Source organism: Halyomorpha halys, unplaced genomic scaffold (assembly GCF_000696795.3).
Source record: "Halyomorpha halys isolate HHAL.00 unplaced genomic scaffold, Hhal_1.1 Scaffold894.1, whole genome shotgun sequence".
Taxonomy (NCBI): Eukaryota; Metazoa; Arthropoda; class Insecta; order Hemiptera; family Pentatomidae; genus Halyomorpha; species Halyomorpha halys.
In genome coordinates this window covers 401,447-413,034 of record NW_027110846.1, presented here as the reverse complement: position 1 = coordinate 413,034, position 11,588 = coordinate 401,447, and the positions used below count along the sequence as shown (strand labels likewise).

At 30.0% G+C, this 11,588-nt stretch overlaps 1 protein-coding gene across 2 annotated transcripts in view; it reads right to left on the bottom strand.

The window, feature by feature from the left end:
- The window catches only part of LOC106686894 (QRFP-like peptide receptor), a 390,629-nt gene that overhangs the window by 44,907 nt on the left and 334,134 nt on the right, over positions 1-11,588 (bottom strand). The window lies entirely within an intron of this gene.

The following is an 11,588-nucleotide window of genomic DNA, read 5'->3' as shown; positions in this document are numbered from 1 at the left end:
TGTAATTAATTAGTCTGTTTTCTCACAACTGGAAGTAGGTAAGCTTTGGTGGTTCATGCAGGGAATGTAAAGACGTTTTGTCCTCAGATTTTTAAATGTTCACTCTTCTTTCACGTTTTAAACATTTTTTCCCGTTTGTAGTCATATATGCGTTCGGGCATAACACCGATATTGTTGGAAGATCGATGATTGATCGTGTGTAATAATAAAAGAAAGATCCGTTTGCGGTAAAAGAAAAATCTCAAATAGTCGGAAAACTATTTAGTGTAAACCAACATTTCATCACACGCTGGGCTTCATCAGGGCTAAAAAAATATACTAACACTTTAACCATGTAATAAAAAAAGTAGGCAAATAGATAACAAAAATAAAATTTAACTAAGGTGATATAAAGTTTGCTAACTACGATAATTTCTATAAAAATAAACAATGTAAATTAAAGAAATAAAAAAGATGTGGAACTGTAATAATAATGACATGATTTATTATTACAGTGGATCAACATTTTTATCTGTTATAATTCCACATTATAATGTGGAATAATAATACATAAAAAATAAATATAAAAATATTTGACTTACTAAACGATAGAAAAAGGGAAAAATTAAGAATAATGAACAAGCAGGACACCAACCTTACAGATTGCAGAAAAACACGAAAATGAAAGGTTGACAGGAAAGAGAATTAGTTACATTTGTAAATAATGTTAAAGTAAAGAGTATTAGAAAATGAATGAAAAGTTAAAAAATAGGCGAACATGATAAAATACATACTAAGGGGAAGACTTTATCAAAAAAGAAATAAAATTAAAAGAAAGGATGCAATAAATATAATATATTGAAGAAAAAAATATATACAAAATAAATAGAGGTAGGAAGGTATGTAAATTATATAATAAGAACATTAATTTAAACGTAATGAATGTAAGTATAAGTTAGAAGTAAAATATGAGTATAAAGACAGATAAAATATATGAAATAAAAGAAAAAAGGATAATAAATATTAAAAAAGTAATATAAATAAGTATGGGGGGGGGGCAATTAAAAAAAAAAAAGTAAAACAGATAAAACAAATGGAAGGAAAGGTAACTTCTATAATAAAGTAAGAAAACGGCAGTTTGATTCGATTTGAGGAAAATTTGGAGGAAGTTGGGGATTAGTGTGAAAATTATCCAATTTCAATTTTTCCAAACTCTATCCACTAATTTAACCAACGCATATGGAACCTATTTTCCTTGGCGCACCTAAAAAAAGGCTCGTTAGATTTGGCTCAAAGTTGGAGATGATTGTAAACATAGTCTAGTATAAATTTTATTAATTTATTATTCATGTGAAATAGTAATTTGCTGGATAGACCTATGCTTAAAAAAAAAAGGAAGCATTTCCCGTGAATTTTATTATCTAACGACAAATAATTAAACTTGAATTAAAGCATACTGGCCAGGAAGCTATATAGACCCATTTGCTTTCCACCACATGTTCATACAAAACAGGTAGTTGCGACTGAGTAACAGATAGTTATTCATGTAAATACTTCTAAGGACTATATATAAGCAATTTTATGACCTACTTATTTATTGACTTATTTTCCTATAAAATTGACGAATCAAAGCTATTGCTTTATGATATTCTATTCTTTTTTCTCTTTATTTTCACATAGTAAAACAATACTATCATTCATATATTGCATACTTGTTTTCACATTTATCACTTCTTACCTTAACAGGATTTCATTCAGAAAGAAAATTGCAGAAAACGAGGAAAACAATATGTCCTAATCAACTGTTGTGAAATCATACACTTCTTTTATTTTTGAAATTTTATAATTAATGTTATGTTATACAAGATAGAGTAGATTATTAGTGTGAAGTGTAATTTTAAAATTTAATTATTTATTATTGTTTCTTATTATTACTAATAATAAATATTTAAAGGTGGAGTCAAAATTGGGATTAAAATAAGCCAACTTAATCTAAGTATTGAATACCTGATTGAATTGTAATTCAATTATGATTAACCAATTTCATGATTAAAACTATTCAGGTCGTAGCTCCGCTCAGAGGAAGAGACGTCGTTAACTCCAGAAGTGATTGCAAGTTCTATTAAAGCCCCCGCAGAAAATTATATAACTGCTTCAGTAAATTAAAAACCGTATCACTCCTTACCCGACCTTGGCAAACAGTGAGTAAAACAGAACGGGGAAAAAATAATTAAACTCTAAAGTTCGTGTTTTAATTATTTTTATGAATGCTAAAATTAAAAGATTACAAAGATAGGAGGTTTGTAAGTAAATATTAATTATAATTAAGGTTTAGTAACGATTCCTGTTAGGCCATGGGAACAATTGGATTAGTAAGCCCACGGATCAGAAGGGGCAATCTCCAAATGTATTTACCTCATAGCACTGTTACAGAATTCAAACTGGATTAATGTAAATTCTTATTTTAGCTCTTTTAGGTTAAATTTTCATTACATTCAGTTTAGTTAATTAATTGATAATTAATTTGCACTATAGAACTTCATTTTTATTTTATTTCCTTAATTATGTTATTTTACCTACTTATTCAATTACTCATGTATACATTTTATTTTCCACTTCTTTCATCACTTTATTTTATTAATTCTATTCTGTACAATTATTTACTTTATGTCATTCTGTTTATATTTTCTGTATTCATTGGTTGTTATCTTGTTCTGTTCTTTGCCCTGATGAAGGCTAGAAATTCTGGCCGAAACGTTGGCACAATTAAATAAGTTACTTCAACTTATTTCTGTTTTATTTTGACCGAACCCCCCAACCATCTCCTCGTGTAAGTCATCCACGGTCATCTCTCATGATTACTAAACACTAAGGCCTTTTTTTTTTTTTTATTTCTTTTTTTTTAACAAATTCAAAATTCTACTTATTTTATATAATATTTACGTAATTTTAAAGGTTCAACATTTGCTTGTCTTCACATAATAGCTTCTTCGCTTGATGAATATTTGAAAACGCGGTCTTTGCACCACTATATCATACCAAGTGTCTCGCCATAGGGTAAATCACTAAGATGCAAGCTGTTTTTCTGAGTCAGACAGTCGGCGCCGATCGTTGCTGAGTCGGCGTGCGTATGATCCATTGTACTCATATAATAGTATAAGATAATAAGCAGTATATTATACCGTTGCCCTCTTATAATAATACTAACTGGGACCGGCTATAATGCACCTGCGCATAAACTAGCACTTTCAGTCTGACTCAGATGTTTAACAGAAAGGTTTGTTCATTCTTGTTTCAGACGACCTACCGCTCAAACCATTTTTTGTGTGGTATAAAAATTTAAATTTTAAATGGACTATATTTATTAAAGTGATCTGCAGTACTAATGATCCACTAAGAAAACATATTTGAATAATATAATCGCCAACGATGCACTAGGTGTACGTGAGGATGCTGGAAACCAGATAGACACACTACGATTCTCCTCTTTTACTGATTTCACTAGATTCCGGTTCTCAATACTTGAAAAAACATTTTCCAATCAAGAAGAAACCGGTTAGTATTATGTAAGTTCAAAACTATTCGCACGCCGATTATTCTATGTCGGCGCCGACTGTTTGACTAAGAAAACCAGCATAGCTCTTGGATCATCCAAAAATTATCGAAGCTCATTATTCACCTCGTTGTACAGCTGATCCACCTTTTGGCCAAATTTTCTTTCAGGTTACAAAACAGGTGGTAGTCAATGGGTGCTAGGTCCGGAGAATAGGAAGGGTGTATGTTCATGCCCAGATGAAACAGTTGCAGAGAGGTGCGCGTCGGCAATCGTGATCGTGGAGAATGTATATCCTTAAACATTTCTCCCTGAGGCTGTGTTGAGCCACAAACTTAGCATTAATGTGTCAGAAGTGTCGCCGGTTCGAATCCGATCTGGTCGGATTCACTTTAATTTCGTAACGGAGCATCAGAATAAATTTCGACTTTCCCTCTCTGGTTGTTTGGTCAATCTTCAGTAACTTGCTAATGCAGAAATCTTTTAAACCTTTAAAGTTATGGAAAATAATAGGAATTTTGTATTTTCAGAAAATAAATAGGAGACCTTACTTAAGAGATTATCTTTGTATATTTATTCATTTCAATGTTCTCAGCATGATATAATCTTTAAATCACATGCTAGTGAGCATTTTATTAGTTAAAATAAAGCACGATCCACAAAATATGTGCGCAATAAACCTAATGAAGCAGACATATATTTTGTATTTTTTTTAAATCCAACAATGGTAGTGGCTCGAATTCCTTCAGGCGGTAGAAAAGCTTAATATAAGCACTAGCAGGGCAGAACGTGTAGTCACAGTAAGTCAAAAGTTCACACTAAAACAGGACTTCTCGATGCTTCAGCATTCTTTATCTAGGACTGAGGGACAAATACAACAAATAAAGAATGAAACAATCTGCAATCTATAAGTTTATCTATGCATATATCTAAATATATACATGAATGAAATAACATAATGCATAAAAAAAAAACTGTGATAGCAGTTTTATATTATACAACTTCGGTATTTTTTTTTAAGTACTGCCAAACATACTTTGACATTTCCCACTGAACAAAAATTCAAAACTTTATTTGAGTGGTTGAGAACCACCTGGTACAAAAACAATTTATTCACTTTAAGAAAATGCAGTTTAATGTTTTGTAAAAATCGTTGATACGTTAAAATTACTATGATATATATATGTCAGATCTGCCTAAGAAAGTTCTAAACTTATTTTAAACTTTAAAAGGAAGCAAAGACACCTCGGTTAACCGTTTTTCTTTAATTTTAGTTGTATTTAAAAATATGGCTCATTCTATATTTTTTTTTATTGCTTTACATCTTTTTGTAATCTATTTTTAATTGTTCGAATTATTCTAAAAATTGCCTAGTAAATATATGGTACGATATAATACTTCCGATAGGCACAACATCTCACAAGTTGAACACAATAGATCTCAACATGGGACTATTTTTCAAGGGTTACTTATAAAAACACGGGAGTTACTATTAAGAACCCTAATATCTGAGAGTAACTGCCTGGGGTTGGACTAAAATAACTTTTAATTATGACTTTGATTTGTGGAGTAATGATATGTTGCACAATGTGTGTTAATTAAATTAATCAACATGAGATTACCAACTTAATAACACGCAAACATGATTCAGCCAAGAGTAATTAAGTTAATGGCGTCGAAACGCAAATATCTTAAGAGCTAGATTTGACAGTAGTTTTGAAATGAAAAATTGACCTAACTTTACCTAAATTCAGCTTGACGTATCTTTCTATCTAGTTGTTGCTGTTATATATCCCTCCATCGATTTGTCAGTATATATATGTATTAATAATTTTGAACAAGCTCTGAAACAACCTTGGTAAACAAAGTACACTGACAACAACATTCTGATCAACAGGCCATTTAGGAAGCATAAAACATCCTCAAGGTAGGCCATTCAGAGACTCAACATAGCTACCTTAACTTTCTCAGAAGTTATATACCGTTTTTTTTTATCAGGACGAGCGAGGGGAAATCACCAGTTATAGGATAGTACAATACTCAATTCCATTATTCATAATACGAATGTCTTACTAAATAGTAAATAATATTGCTAAAATATTTGTATTCATTAATCAAATAAACAACTAAACAAGGCTATAAAAACTTAACATATTACACCATTTATAGTATAGATTTCCTTTGCGATATATTTTTAACTCACTTGAAATACTCGTTATCTCTTTCATAATACACTGATGTCAAAGATAATAGTTTCCTTTCATGAATCAATATTTTTTAATTATCACGTACGCAGTTCAGGGAACACATGATAGGTTTTAATCTATGATAAATTTCAATAATTTATTCTAATATTGGTCCGCGAGGTGCCGGCCTCTATTAGTTGAATTCACAGTTCGGCTATTTTCTACAACGGCAGCCCCTTTTAACTTCTGTTATGTGTAAATTGTCCTCATAAGCGTGCAGCAGTAGATCCAAAGGGAACTGTCGGCCCACGAAAGTGAACATGAGGGAACCCGAGAAACAGCAGAAGACCAACCCATAACAACTACTCCACTTATTCTTCAATAATAATCTCAGCTCCACATATTTAAGAAGAAACAAGTCTAAATAAACTAACACATCGACAATAGTGTACCTTTTGGGTTGTTGTTGTTGATTAATGCTTAAAGGCGTAAAACCCTCTGGACATCAACGCCTATGGCATGATAAAAGTAAAAACTAAATATATAAATACAAAAATAATAAAAAATAAATAAATAAAAAATATAAAAAATAAGTAAATAAAAAAAAATCAAAGAGGATTTATAATTTATACAGAAGGCGATGTTCTTTTAAAAATTCAAATGCTAATGTAATTTTAGCTTCCTCATCTGTGGGAGCTTCTGATACATTTGGGGTGAGTCTTATCCTGTTTATTGTTGGCAAATATTGAGTACATTCTTCAAAAATATGTCTAATCGTAAGAATGGACTGACAATATTTGCACGTTGGAGGTGGCAGTTTTCTGATCAGGTGAGAGTGCGTGAGGAGAGTATGACCTATTCTCAAGCGGGTTAGAGCAACTTCCTTCCTACAGCTGTTGCGATAGGATGTTGACCATGGTTTTACTGATCGTTTTATTTCTTTTAATTTACTAGGAGACCTTTCATCCCACTTGGCCTGCCATTTTCCTAATATTTGTAATTTAAGGGGTGCACTGAGTTCTGAAGGGGTAAGAACGGCGGTGCCTCGGCCAGGGAGCGTGAGTGCCTCTCTTTGGGGTTTTCTTACCAATGAAATCATGTTTCGTAATATTGATATTTTTGGAATTGATCCATTTCATGCAGTCCACCCATTTGATTACATTACTCATAACCTGTTGGGTGCATTTGACCCTTAAAATTCTATGTAAAATAAATATTTGTGAGCTACGTAATCTGGGAAGGCACCCGACGGCAGTTCACATAGTATTTGCTATCGACTGTTCTTCGTTTTCTCCTTCCAGTGCCTCTTCTATATTTCCACTACTCATTCTGTACATTAAAGGACCTAAATTTTAGTGAAAACATACATTGTAGAAGCATCATTTTAGAAGATTATACAGTATGTCACTGTACCCCGTGCTATCATTAATGTAAGTAAAGTAAATCCTTACAATACACTGTTGACTAAACTCGTTAGCTCTCGCTCTTGAATTCGATTGCAATGAGTTATCTTAATAGTACAAGAGCCCAAGAGTTATTTCAACCCATATTTAGCCAGTTATTTCACCCCAATTTTTTATTACTTTAATATAAAACTATGTAAAATTACTCGTCAAAATTGATGAGTCTGCCATGTATAGGTAGGGGGAGTAAAAATTGGCTGCTGTTTCAAAAAGTTAAAAAAGAAAAATCATTCATTCGTAGCTCTATATCTTTAAAACTATTAAAAACACTTGAAAACCTAAAAGAACATTATTTAAAGTAGAGTAAATTTGCTAAAATATGAGCCCTAATAGAACTATTTACGTTCAATGGTTCCCGGGATATAGCTTTTTTAAAAACAACGTTTCATAAAAAATTCATTGAAAAACCTATATATCAAAAATGAATTTACATATAACTCTCTGCCAGCACTCAAATTAAAGCTTGTTTAATGTACTATAAGGTAGTTTATAACGCTTATCTTCGTAGGAGTAGAAGTTTTCATAATATTTACTAAAACAAATAGATTTATAATTGTTCGGACAAAACTTTATGTGCAATTTATTTTCATATGCGAATAACATAAAAATTACAACTCATACGAAGATTAATGTTATAAACTACTATATAGAACATTTAATTAGCTTTAATTTGGGTGCTGGCAGACATCGGTACATAGTTCCCGAGATATTGGTTTCTCAAAATAAATTCACTAAGTTCTGAGTTTTCAGTGCATTTTTATGAAATGTTGGTTTTTAAAAAGCTATATCATGGGAGCCATTGAACGTAAATATTCTATTAGGGCTTAAGTTTTATAAAATTTACTCTACTTTTAATAATGTTCTCTTAGGTTTTCTAGTGTTGTTGGTAGTTTTAAAGGTATAGAGGTCCGAATGAAAAATAATTTTTTTAAAAATGTTTTGAAACAGCCAACTCTATTCCTCCTACCTATAAATGGCAGACTCATCAATTTTGTAATAATACATATTTTTTATTGAAGTAATAAAAAATTGGGGTGAAATAACTGGCTTTTTCTTATGTACTATATGTAGCATGTGGACCTCTCTAACAGCGGTTGGGTGAATAGTAGCGTAATAATCCCGAGTATAGTCCTTTACGGAATACATAGAAGCTTTTATGATAGATGATAGAAACAATGATTGATCATAATGCCATTAATATATTCCTATATGATTTCCCAAACACGTTATGAATTAATACTTCTCACATTAACCGATTGAGCTGTATTGAGCCGCTGGAAAGTGGTATATATCTGAAAGAGCTCATTGGAGCCGAGATATTGCTAATGGGACGTGCCTACTCATTGCGGTTTCACAATAAACGGCGCCCGAACAGCGGAGGCTAGTATCGTTAGCAAGTGACAGATTGGCTCTTCACAGCTGTTTCCTGTAGTTAATAGCTCTCCCAAACAGTTGAATTTCTGATCCTAACCCAGTCCTATTTTCCATTTTCTGTTTAGAATTAAATTAAAAAAAAAATTAAATGGTAGGAAAGATATTTGATATTTAATATGGATGATTTCATGTTTTTAAAAAAAAATATGACTAATAATTTGGTAGTTAATATTATGTTATAGAAAGGAAGTAATAAATGTAATCTTTATTGGCATCCTTACTAAATTATAAATAATGGTTGTGGTATGATATTATAATCCATAGAAGGGAAAATTATTTCGAAATATAACTTGGCTAAAATATAATAAACCATCTAATTCAATGAATTATTATTATTTACGCAACGCGATGTAATAAATTTAATATTTATTAGACTTTCTTATTATTTTAGATTATAAATAATGGTTAATTATACATAATAATAATAATTTAAAAAATCTGAAAAACTTATAAAATAGAAAAGTTATACGATTGTCTACTGATGAAATGTTAGAGATTGCTGATAGGTGCAGAGGACTTTATGTGAATTCCCCAGAACGACATACTAGATTATTTTGGGGGAGATTAGAGAAAATTTTAAAAGCTGAAAACATGATTTTATACCTTATTTAAAAATTAAATAAAGTTATTTATTTTCCCTCTTTATCCATATTGATTGTAAATAGTTAATTAATAAAATAATTATAAATTAATATAAATAATAAAATTGATACAACTAATAAATTTATTAATATTAACAATAAATAAAAATATATACATAATGATGAGAAGATAATGGACCGTGGATAATATATATGAAGAGAAGATGGTTGGGGGTGCGGTCAGAAGATAACACTAATAAGTTGTGAAAACTTATTTAATTTATTTAAATAAGTTTAAGTACGTTTTTTAAAGTTTAAGTAAGTCATTTAAAGTTTAAGTAAGTTATAAAATTTTTTTTTTACAACTTAGTGTTATTTTCTGACCGCCCCCAATCATATTCTCTTATATTATTAATCTCATATTAACTTCGGTACTCCAAACACTCCATTAATCCAAACAAAGGAAACATTTTTTATTTTTAGAAAAATCAGCAGTAAATAACATAATATAAAAGTGCACATGTGGAAAGGACATTTTTAACTTCCGTCAGAGAGAAGAACTATTAAAGAAGTTTCTGCAGATGTCTTACAAAAAAATAAATAAATAACCTACGTCTTTAACAAAGATAAATATTTTAAAATTTCAAACTGTCAAATTTCCAATAAAATATGTACGAAAAAAAAATTAAATAAAAATAGTTATGTACACTCATATTGTTGAAATTTTAAAAATAGTTGTTCCTAATAATTTCTGTCATCCGAACCTTTCGGCAATCTGAACACTCCCCTGTAGCAATTAGTTCGGATAACCGAGTTTAAACTGTATTCCTTTTACTTTTAGTGCTTTGATTTAAAAAAGAATAGCTTAATTTCTAGCCCTAAGCAGTGATTAGACGACATGTTTCTCGCCTACTTAACATTACTTTATGGCAGGTTTAAAGAAACTCTTGTTTCAGTTCGGAGATCTGATGCGACTCAATTTTTTTAAAACTTGAGTAATCCGTGTACGCATTCGCATTGTTTTGTTAAGGAGTTATTACGATTTCACATTCATACTCAATAGTTCTACATTCAACGTAATAGTTCTAGAAGAATCGTCCCATCCTTAATTGTTACTAGTTGCAAAACTATCTCCTTGACATGACCAAAAATAAAATAATCAACTTTAAAAATGCAAATGAAATGTGGCTGAACCTACATCGAGCTGGTTAAATATTTATTTCAGCGTGAATACTAATTTCAGCTTGTTTTAGATGAAATTTAGAAAAATTTCTATAATGAAAAATTGAAAATCATAGCAAGAGAGAATATCTATATATCAAATATACTGCATTTTACACTGCTTTCATAATTTTTTAAAACTATAACTTGTGTGTCACAGGCTTTTTCATTTTTCAAATTTTAAAAATAATTAAATTAAATAATAAATGTATTCAATAAAAATAATTACGATATAGGCGTCTATAGTGTCTCTTATGCAGTACATGAAGCTAATAGACATATATCACCAATCTTTGTTCATTTTACTCTGTTTATTTTGAAAGAGCTATGAAATAGATTCTGAGGTATAATTTACGTCAGTACGGTGCTTGTCGGGTCACAATGTAAATGAACAGTTCATATAAATAGTATGTTTTATAGAGCAACTATACCAAATGTCCTGTCAATAAATAATGAGTCAAATATGTACGTAATGTATAACATCAAACAAAATATCTACTACAATATCTAAAAGCACAAAATTTTGATAGATTTATTTACAATTACATGCTCTGCTAAGTGTAAAAGCAAAAGACCAAGAAACCATTTAAGGCTATGATAGCTGTCTCTTAATGCAGAAAAATGTTATTTTGGGTTTTTCATTATCCATTTAATGCATAGAAGAATTGAAAATCGGAAAAAAAGTAATTTATTAGTCAATTACCATAAGTATAAAAATTGTTTATAAAAAAAAATTGTATAGAATAAATGTTAACAGCTGCCTGGTTGATCTAACATGATATGGATAAAATTAAATATGAATGGATTCAATTCCATCATTGTGTATTTATATCATAGAAGATTAAAATTTTCTTGTAATGTAATATTTTTATATAACTTATGTGTTTCGAATAATATGTAATTTATTTTTTTAACTTTTAAAACATAATAAAAGAGTTGTTCCAAATAAGTATATTGATGATAAAAAACTTTAATAATTTTACCAAGATATTTAAATGTTTAATATTTCTTATATCTAGGAAGGATAATACTTATTTTAAGATTTAATTAAAATTTTCAAACACCTAAATTTCATTCACTCTTTTAACTTGTCTATAAATACTAAATATTTCACTCATGAACCTGTTGAGAAATTATGATCATTTAATTTCTCAATTTAGTCAGCTATCAT